This window comes from Marmota monax, unplaced genomic scaffold, assembly GCF_021218885.2.
Source record: "Marmota monax isolate L192 unplaced genomic scaffold, Marmota_monax_Labrador192_F-V1.1 WCK01_AAM20220418_F8-fsc00102, whole genome shotgun sequence".
Classification (NCBI taxonomy): domain Eukaryota; kingdom Metazoa; phylum Chordata; class Mammalia; order Rodentia; family Sciuridae; genus Marmota; species Marmota monax.
The window spans coordinates 5,058,932-5,068,194 of NW_026692494.1; the positions used below are offsets into that span (position 1 = coordinate 5,058,932).

Here is a 9,263-nt window from a genome sequence, read left to right on the forward strand (position 1 = left end):
GGGCCAGGGCCGGGGTGGGTCTGCAGCTGGGCGTCACCCTGGCTCGGCCCCACCCCAGCCCCGGGCCTTGGTTTCTTTATCCCTAAAACGGGCCACAGAGCCGGAGGAGGCCGGAAGAGGCCGCGCGCCTCCCTTCCCTGGGTAGGGGCCCCACCGAGGACCCCACGGAGCCCCCGCGCGGGCGGAGCAGCGCGCACGGTCTCGGCCGCAGTGCGGGCGGGAGGGCTGCGGGCCGCCAGCGCGACCTCGGCTAATTGATCCGCTAATGGGCCCGCGGCCCGCAGCCTAATGAGGCGGAGGACGCAGGGGGAGGGATGGGGAGGAGGGAAGGGGGAGGGGAGGGGGAGGGAGGGAGAATGGGGAGCTGGGAAAGCAGCAGGGTGGGGAGGTGGGGGAGGCCAGAGGGATGGGGGAGGGAGGGTGGGGGAGGGGGGATGTGGGAGGGAGGATGGGGGAGGGAGGGAGGATGGGGGAGGGAGGAGGGATGAGGGAGGAGGAGGGATGTGGGAGGAGGAGGGATGAGCGGGAGCAGGGATGTGGGCGGAGGGGAGTAGGAACCCGAGGGAGAAGGAGGGAGGGGGAGGAGAGGGCGCCCAGCCTACGTGCCCAGAACTGCGGCGAAGGGAGCCCAGGAGACTGCCAGCCCCTTCTGCAGAAGCCCCGCCCCTCTGCCCGCACTCCTTCCCTTCCCCCTCCCAGGCTCTGAAGCTGGGACCTGGGCCTGGAGGTGGGAGGAGGACCAGGAAGGCCTCCCTCTCTTTGCCTTATTGCCCATCTGCTCGTGATTTTTATTTGTTTGGTGCCAGGGGTTGAGCCCAGGGGGTTTAACTATGGATCCACATCCCCAGCCCTTATTACTTTTTTATTATGGAACAGGGTCTGGTCTCACTAAGTTACTTTGGGCCTCTCTAGGTTGCTGAGGCTGGCCTTAAACTTGCTATCCTCCTGCCTCAGCCTCCCCAGTAGCTGGGATTACAGGTGTGTGCCACCACACCCTGCCGCCCACTGGTTCTGAGTCCTCAGTGTTCCAAGGCCAGCCTGCAGCTCCGGAGTCCTGGCCTCAGGGACCTCACCCCGCAGGGCTAGCCCAGCCTACAGCTCTGGGTTGGAGGCCCATGGACCCCCACTACTGTCGCCAGCCAGGGAGGAAAACACCCAGAAATACAAGATAGAAATAGCATGTACGCCTTGAGCATTCCAGCCAGGGCCGCCTACACACTGGGTGGCCTCCTTCTCCCGCAAGACCCCAGCCTGGAGCTTGGGGGGGGGGGCAGTCTCAGTCTTGGAGGGGGAGGAAAAGGCCACACTGCAGAGCAGTGGGTGGGGCCTTGGCCAGGACCTCCCTCCCTCCCACTGTGCCATGGGAAGCAGAGCCCGGCCAGGGCAGACGCAGCCAAGCTCACAAGAGCCACTGTGAGCTGCCAGCCCAAAGGTGGGCGCGGAGCTCTTGGCCACACCAGGTCCAAGCTGAGCGTCCAGCCCAGCGGGTGAAGCGAACCTGTGAACCTCAGGAGGGAGGGGAGCTGGCTCAGGAGGGAGGGGAGCTGGCTCAGGAGGGAGGGGAGCTGGCGCGGCTGAGTTCTGGGCGCTCCAGCTGGGCCAGGCGCCTGCCCTCCTCGCTTGACCTCTGCAATCCCGGAATAGGTCTGAGAAACTATTTTACAGGTGAAGAAAGGAAGGCTCAGAGACTCCAAGTGACTTGCTTTAAGTCACAAAGCCAAGGAAGCCGGACCCAAAGGCAGGAGGTCCACCTTCTTGACCATTGTTTTTAAGAAAAAGTAGTTTCTGGGCCAGCGTGGGGTGGGCAGGAGGGGGGAATTGAAGGTGTGGGATGCAGATCCCAGGCACGTCGGGGAGCCCCCCCATGGCCCCGCCCCTCGCCCCTCCCTCCTGGGCGGTCTCGGCCTCCATTCCTGCTGCTCTGCTCCACCTCTCTGCTGCCCAGGATCCCTGAAGGCCTTGCCCTGGGCCTGGACGACCTCCTCCCAGCAGCCGCCCTCGCCCGCCCAGCCACCTCCGATCCTGGCCCTTTGTCTCCCAGCATTTCTGCTCGGCTTTCCCTCAGCTTTCCCCCTCTGAGTGCAGGGACAATATGTTCCCACCGGGTCACCGCTGAGCCACCAGGGCCTGCTGCTGGCTGATGATTGGCTCACAGCGGCCCCAGCAGCCTGCAGTGCCCCACACAGCAGCTGCCTGGTGACTTGGGGCCGAGATGGCAGAGAGCAGAGCTGCTGTGTCTGACCCGGGGGACCCCGCCTGTAGCCTGGGCCCTGCAGGTGTGTGGCGGGACAGTTGCCCACGCTGGGTCCAGGAGGCCGCCTGCCCTCCCGGGGTGGCTCCCGGCGCTGCCTGCGCTCTGGCTCTGGGAAGGGTCTCTCCTGCCCGCTCCTTTCCCTCTTCCTTGGCCCGTGAGGCTCCCTCTGTGTCCCTCCCCTCCTTCTCTGTGTCCCCCCTCCTCTCCCAGCTTGTCCCTGCTCTGTGCCCCCAAGTCTCAGCCGGCCTCCCCCTAGGAACAGCTCCCACCCCCAGGCCTGCTGGCTGCTGGCCAGGCCTGGAAGCCCGCCCTGACCCTCCCGCCTCCTCCGCCCTCCCCTCCTCCCTCCTCCTCCTGCTCATCCCACAGACCCCCACCCAGAAGGGCGGTCCCTGCCTGCAGGACCTGGGGGGCCTGTGCCACCAGCTGAGCTGGGCCCAGTGGCGAATGTGGGCAGAGGACCTGGCTCTAGGCCAGGCCTGGGAGGTGGGGAGGGGTGGCCCCAGGCTGGTCCCTGGTGACTCGGGGCCTGGCTTCCTCTGGTAGAATGGCTTCCTTTCATTCCTGAGCCAGTGTCTGCTGGGCACCTGCTGTATGCACTGCACACAGCTCCCCCCGGGGACCCCAGAGGGCACTGCACAGAAACTGGGTTCAGAGCAGATGCTGCAGCAGCCGCCTGAGGGGCAGGGGGCGGCCAGGGCCTGGGAGATGGAGGCCTCTCTGAGGTCACCTGGCGGCAGCAGCCTGTCCTGGGGAGCTGTGTGGGGACAGAGGCCCACCTTCCAAGCAGCAGGGAGGCGTGGGGCAGGGTGCAGGAAGCACGGGCCTGTTCTGCTCCCTCTGAGGCTGCAGCACAGGGCGGGACCAGGCAGGCAGGCCTACCCCAGCCACACCCCCAGCCCTGGTGACCTTTCAGTCCGAGTCTCACTAAGTGCCCAGGCTGGCGTGGAACTTGCAGTCCTCCTGCCTCGGCCTCGAGTCCCCAGTGCCTTCCCATAAGCCCCACAGCTGGCGTGTCCTCCTGAGGAAGGGTGGGGCCGTAGCTGCCATTGTCCAGGACTCCCCTGGGACACATGGGGTTGTCCTCCATCCCCAGAGTGAGCAGGCTGAGGCCAGAGGGGAGTGAAGGCCGCAGGCAAACCCGAAGCCTGAGGAGGAGGCTGGAGGAGGAGGAGGCTGGAGGAGGAGGCTGGAGGAGGAGGAGGAGGAGGAGGCTGGAGGAGGAGGCTGGAGGAGGAGGAGGAGGAGGAGGAGGAGGAGGCTGGAGGAGGAGCTCTCGGATGGGCCAGGGCCAGGCGGTGGCTGTGTTCAGCCCTCTTCTGTGCCGTGCCTGGGGGATGGGGCAGCTGGGGTCCAGCAGAGTGCCCGGGGGCTGGGAAGGGAGGCAGGGCCCCACTTGGAACAGGGGGCCAGTGGCTGTGGGGTCATCTGTTGGGTGGCAGCTGCAGCCCCACCTGAGTGTCCCTGCGGCCCCCCTCCCACTCACTGGCAGTGACTAGGTCTTCCCCCACTGAGCCTGAACCCTGACACCCAGTGGAGAATCCCACTGTCAGAATCCCACCACACAGGGGCAGGGCCTGCCCTCAGCGCTGCATGGTTATCCCAGGAGACTGACCCGTAGACCTCAGCTGTAGGTGGCCCACAGGCCAGGGGCCTGGCCTCCTCCTACCCAACATGCTGGGTGACCCTGCAGAGGTCATGACCCTCTCTGTGCTCACCCATTTATTCTCCCAATAAACCCAGTGCAGCCAGCCCTGTATGGAGGCCTGGGTGGACCATAAACATATAAGCAAATAGGTAGCAAGAGGGACAGGCCTCTGAAGAGGGTGTGGTGGGAGGAGCTGACCAGGGAGGAGGGTGCTGCAGCCGGGCTGCCCCTCCAGGAACGGATACCACCCTGAAATTGGGAGCGGGGCCAGCCTGGTCCTGGCGGAGGGGATGGCAAGGGCAGGGCCCCAAGGCCTTGAGAATTGGAAGCTGAGGGGGTCAGAGCCACAGGGGGGCAGTTTGGATCCTCCTCTGAGGGCCGCAGGGAGATGGGAAGGTCCTTCAGCAGGACTGAGGCCAGGCTGGCTCCTGGTGATTTGCTGAGAGGCTGATGGGCCTCGGTTTCTTTCTTCTGTTTGTAGGCGGTGCTGAGAGTCAGGGCCTCCCACCTGTGGGCACACGCCCTCCCGCTGAGCCAGGCCACAGTCTGCTCCCTTTATGGATGACCATGGATGTGAGAGGAACGCAGGGGCGTAGCCCAGGTGCGGGGTCTGGTACGAGGGGGAGAGAACTAGGACCCAGTGGGAGGTCTGCCCCTTACTGGTCATTTGCTGGGGTCACTCTAAGGGCAGTGTGGGCCTTATGTGAGACCTTCGCCCACTTGCTTTCCAGATGAGGAGCCAGGCAGTGGGGACTTGCTAGGTGCGGAGCCCCTGGGTCGACACAGGGTCCCTTCTGTCCCTCCAGCCGCCCAGAGAGGCTGTGATCCTGAGTCTGGGCCACTCTAGAACCTCCTGCCGCTGGCTGCCACTCCCCAACTCCAGGCTGGATGCAGGGCCCACGGGACAGGAGGCAGAGGGCTTTGCCATCCTGGTGTCTGCTTCCCCGTTTCACAGCTGGGGACCCTCAGAGTCCCAGGAGCCAGGCCAGGGGCCAGAGCTCAAGTTTTCCTGGTCTCCAGAAAGGGCCAAGGTCCTCAGATTTCTTCTGCCAGCTTTAGGTTGGGATGGTTTAAAGGCCCAAATGACAACTCCTATGCACTCTGCAGAACCCCAGCTTAACGCCCCCCCCCACCCGACCCCTGGGAAGTCTGCCCCATCTCCCCACTCCTGGCTCTGCCTGCCCCCACTCCCCCCCCCCGTGCTGGTCCTCCCTCTACCCCAGCCCTGACTGCAGACGGCAGAGTGGTGTTGACTCCCCCTCTTCCCAGTCTTGGGGACCCCTCCTCAGGTCCCCAGTATGGCCTCGCCCTGGTTACTCCAGCTCAGAACGGCCTCTGAATGCGTTTCATGGATGAGTCGGGTCCAGGTGGGTAAACTGAGGCCCAGAGAGAGGCCCAGAGCCTGCAGTCTGGGGGCGGGAACTCCTGGTGTTCTAAGCCGAGAGAAACGTGTGTGCGGTTTTCCCAGGGGGCTGCGGCCAGGCGTGGCGGGGAACTGAAGCTCAGAGGTCACCCGAGAGCCCGGGGCCAGCGGGAGGGGACCGGCCTGGCTGGTGGCCCGGCAGCTCGGCTGGGGGGCGCGGGAGGCAGAGGTTGGCGGTGTCGGAAGCCAAAGGCTGGGCCTCCCCGAGGGAGCCGCTTTCCCGGCCCGGGTCGGATCAATGGGCTGTAATTATACCGCGCCGGGCCCGGAGCCGGCGGGGAGGGAGCGGGAGCTGGCAGGAGGCGGGCGCGGGCGGGGGCGCGGGAGGGAAGGGACCCACGTTACTTTGATTGACAGCCTGGGCCGGCGCCGCGCGCGAGCTTCTGGGGCTCGTAGTCCTCCCCGAGAAGCCCCGCTCTCGGCCCCCGCGGCCTGCTCGGGGGAAACGGAGGCCGCGCCGGCACCCCGCGCCCCGCCTACAGCTGTAGGCCCCCCCGCCGCTGCCCTCCTGGGGATAAAGCCGAGCTGATGCCCGGGACCTCCAGGCTCGGGTAGAGTCTGGACTCGTCCCTGGGGCGTCTCGCGAGACTTCGCCGCTCCCTGCCTCGGTTTACCTATCTGTGAAATGGGGCGAAAGGCACCGCCTCTGCCTCGGAGGCGCCCGGGCTTCGCCCAAGTAGCAAGTTGGGCGAGGGAGCTTTGTTTTTAAGGGGAGACCTGCCAGGCTTAGAGAATAACTCGCTACTCCGTTTTGGGGGTCAGTCAAGCCAGACACCCCCCTGCACCCGAGCCGGGCTCGGTGGTCCACGACGGTCTCTGCTCCGCCTAGGGAGGGGGAACTACACTCGCCACACCCCGCGGGGAGCGCCTAGCCGCCTTCCCATTGGCCCAGTCGATCTCACAGCCTCCTGCCATTGGTCGCTGGCATCCAGGTGCCCATTGGCCAGCGCCCATTGTGACGTCACGGACCCATGTGGGAGCGCCGCGGATGGATTGGCTGGCGCGCTCAGCCAACCACCGTGGAGAAAGGAATTTCCACAGTAGCTGGGGCGGTGAGGCTGATTTAAGGTGGTCTGAGCAATCCAGGGTCCCAGCGCTGCTTCTCAGCTTTTTCCTTTAAAAAAAACCCCACATCCACATCATAAAAACTCAGCCAGGAAACAGGGGCTGAGTCTTTCTGTATAGCGGGAGGAGAGACATTGGAAGCCAAACCCCCTTCTCCATTTCACAGCTCCCAGCGCTCATTTTGCAGATGGGGAAACTGAGACCCAGGAGGTGGGGCTTGAAGTCCCTGGATAGGGTTGGCTGCGGAAAGATTGTGCTAGAAACTGGGCAGGCTGTTAACTCCCTGCCTTGCGAGTCTTTTCTTGCTTCCGAGTCTGGCCGAATGTGCATTTCAGGGACTTCGCAGTCACCCGAATCCCCACGCCTCTCACAGGCTTGGCTCAGCCGAGCCTCCCCACGTCCCATCCGCGGCTCTCCAGGGTGGGGACGCTGCAGCTCAGAGCAACTGCTCCTCCTTCCTGGCAGCTCATGCACACCAAGAGATGGCGTGCGTGTGGTCTTGTGCCTCCCAGGCAATCCACAAGCCTGTACTTACCCCCGCTGTGCAGTGTGCCGCTGAGGGATCCAGGCGCTGGTGGGCACAAAGCCCTGCTTCAGGAAGCTGCGCCCTCCCGGGTCCCTTCAGCCCTGGCTCTTTCCTCCTAGCTCCGACTCCGGGCCTGGGAACCATGCGTGTGTTCAGTTCTGTTCCCTTCCCTCCACCCATCCCGGAAGCTCCTGCCTGGCAAGACCTGGGGCAGGGTCCTCCCTAGGGTGCCAGCGTCCTGCAGCGTGAGGAGGTGGTTCTAGAATAAATGTCCACTTGTACACCAACACTAGGAGGGGAGACCGGAGGCTGGGGGTGGTTTTGGAGGTGCTGCCTGGAGGAGAGGCGTTTGAGGGGCCTAGGAAGGATGCACATCTCTAGGCAGTAGAGGAAGGAGGGGGAATTCCAGGAAGAGGTAACAGCCCCAGGAAAGACCCTGAGTGGGGGCCAGTTAGGCCATCAATCGGGCCCAGGTGGCTGGAGCAGGCGGTGCGCACTGGTGGAGGGGGCGGGGCTAAGTGGCCAAAGGCCCTGGGGATTTGTCCCCCGGAGCAATAGGGAGCTGTGGGAGGTGGGAGTGAGGGGGCCAGGCTGAGATTGACAGCCCAGAGGGAGGTGCTGGTGGGAGGAGGTGGCTGGTGGGACTGCAGAGGAGCCAGGCAGCGGGGAGGGGTGGGACTGGCTGGGGTGGGGAGGAGGGGTCACGGGGCAGGTGATGGACCTCGGCCTCAGAGTATGGGGGTGGGCTGAGGGGCTGACAGGGTCAGGAACCGGCCTAGGGACACCCAGGGGAGATGTCCAGTTGGTGGCTGGGCCCACAGGCCAGGGTCTCCCAGGGTCGGATCTGGGGTGGAGCCAGATCTAGAGCCATCCTCAGGAGGTGGTTACTAAAGCCTCAAGGGGAAAATGGGGTCCCTGAGGCACAGGCCAAGGTGACTTTCAGGTGACCAGACTAAGGAAGGAAAGCGCCCTGTGCCTGGAGAGGAAAGAGGGCCACAGGTCCGGAGGCATCAGGGACAGGTGAGGGGCAAGAGGTGAGGCTGCCCAGCAGAACCCAGAGGAGCCTCAGGGAAAGGCCCGAGCCCGGCCCGGGACCGCTGCTCGTCTCAGCCACTCGGGAGGCTGGGGCAGGCGGCACTCCGAGGCCAGCCTGGGCAACTTAGTGAGGCCTCCTCAAAGTGAATGAGCAGGGCCCCGCGTGAGGCCTGGGTCCCCTCAGCACAGCCAAAGGAAAGGGGGGTGCACCCCCAGCTAGAGGCATTTGGGCAGAGGCTGAGGGAGGGAGGCCCCGAGAAGCCAAGGGGCCGCGGGGGCAGGTGAAGAGGGCTGGGGACACCATCTGGACTCAGGGTCCCGGAGGGCACTGTTGGTGTCCCAGGGGAGGAGGACGTGTCCCCGTTTGGAACCAGGAGCCTGGAAGCACGCACTCTTGGCTCGGGGGGCGTGTGGGGCAGGGCAGCAGGGCAATGCGGCGCTGCAGCCCACAGGTCACTCCTTCCCCACCGCCTGCCCACGCCTCTGGACTTGCCTCAAGCTTGCTTCATGCCAGGCCGCTGAGGGCCAGGAGTGTCCAGTCCCCACACAGCCTGGGGTGGGGAGACAGCAAGGGGCGGGGCTCAGGGAACAGGTGGTGGGGCCCGCAGGCTGCAGGCAGGTTAGGAGGGGCCTTTCTGAGCAGCAAGGCCAGGGCCGGGCCCAGCTGGGATAGAGCCTGCCAGGCCTGCAGGCCGGGGTTGCATCCCCAGCACTGAAAATGCCCACGAGAAGCCAGCGGAGAGTGACCCGCTGAGGAACAGCCAAGTGCACAGGCCCGGGAGCTGGCGGTGCTTGGAGTATGGAGCAGACCAGGGGTTGGGGTCATGGAGGGAGAAAGGGCTGAGGGTTTTAGCCCCTTTCTTATTTTGAGCCCCAATAATCAATAATTTGATTATTTCTTTATCTTTGTGGTGCTGGGGATCAAACCCAGGGCCTCATGCATGCCCAGCCAGTGCTCTCCCGCTGAGCTGCACCCCCAGACCTGGATTGTGGATTTCTTTTACTTCTTGGCACTGGGGATGGAACCCACGGTGCTCTACCACTGAGCCACAATCCCAGCCCCTTTCACTTATTTTGAGACAGGTCTCAGTAAGTTGCTCAGGCTGGTCTCCAACTTGCCATCCTGGCGTGTGCCATCGTGCAAAATCCGATTTTGATGGCAGCAGGGAGCCACCGAACACTCCAGCACACCCTCATTTTGTAGACCCAGGACCTCTCTTCCTCGCCCTTCCGTGGCCGACTTTGTCCTTGGGGTACAGTCTTGGATAGCAGCCTTTCAATGAGCCCTCGCCCGGACATACCGAGCCCCATT

General features: G+C 64.5%; 1 long non-coding RNA gene across 1 annotated transcript; it reads left to right on the forward strand.

The window, feature by feature from the left end:
• Positions 1-572: 572 nt before the first annotated feature.
• On the forward strand, positions 573-5,059 carry LOC124092504 (uncharacterized). Its single transcript, XR_006851629.2, has 3 exons — positions 573-2,276; positions 4,384-4,503; positions 4,634-5,059. It is a non-coding gene; the product is annotated as an uncharacterized LOC124092504 (long non-coding RNA).
• The last annotated feature ends 4,204 nt before the right edge of the window (positions 5,060-9,263 follow it).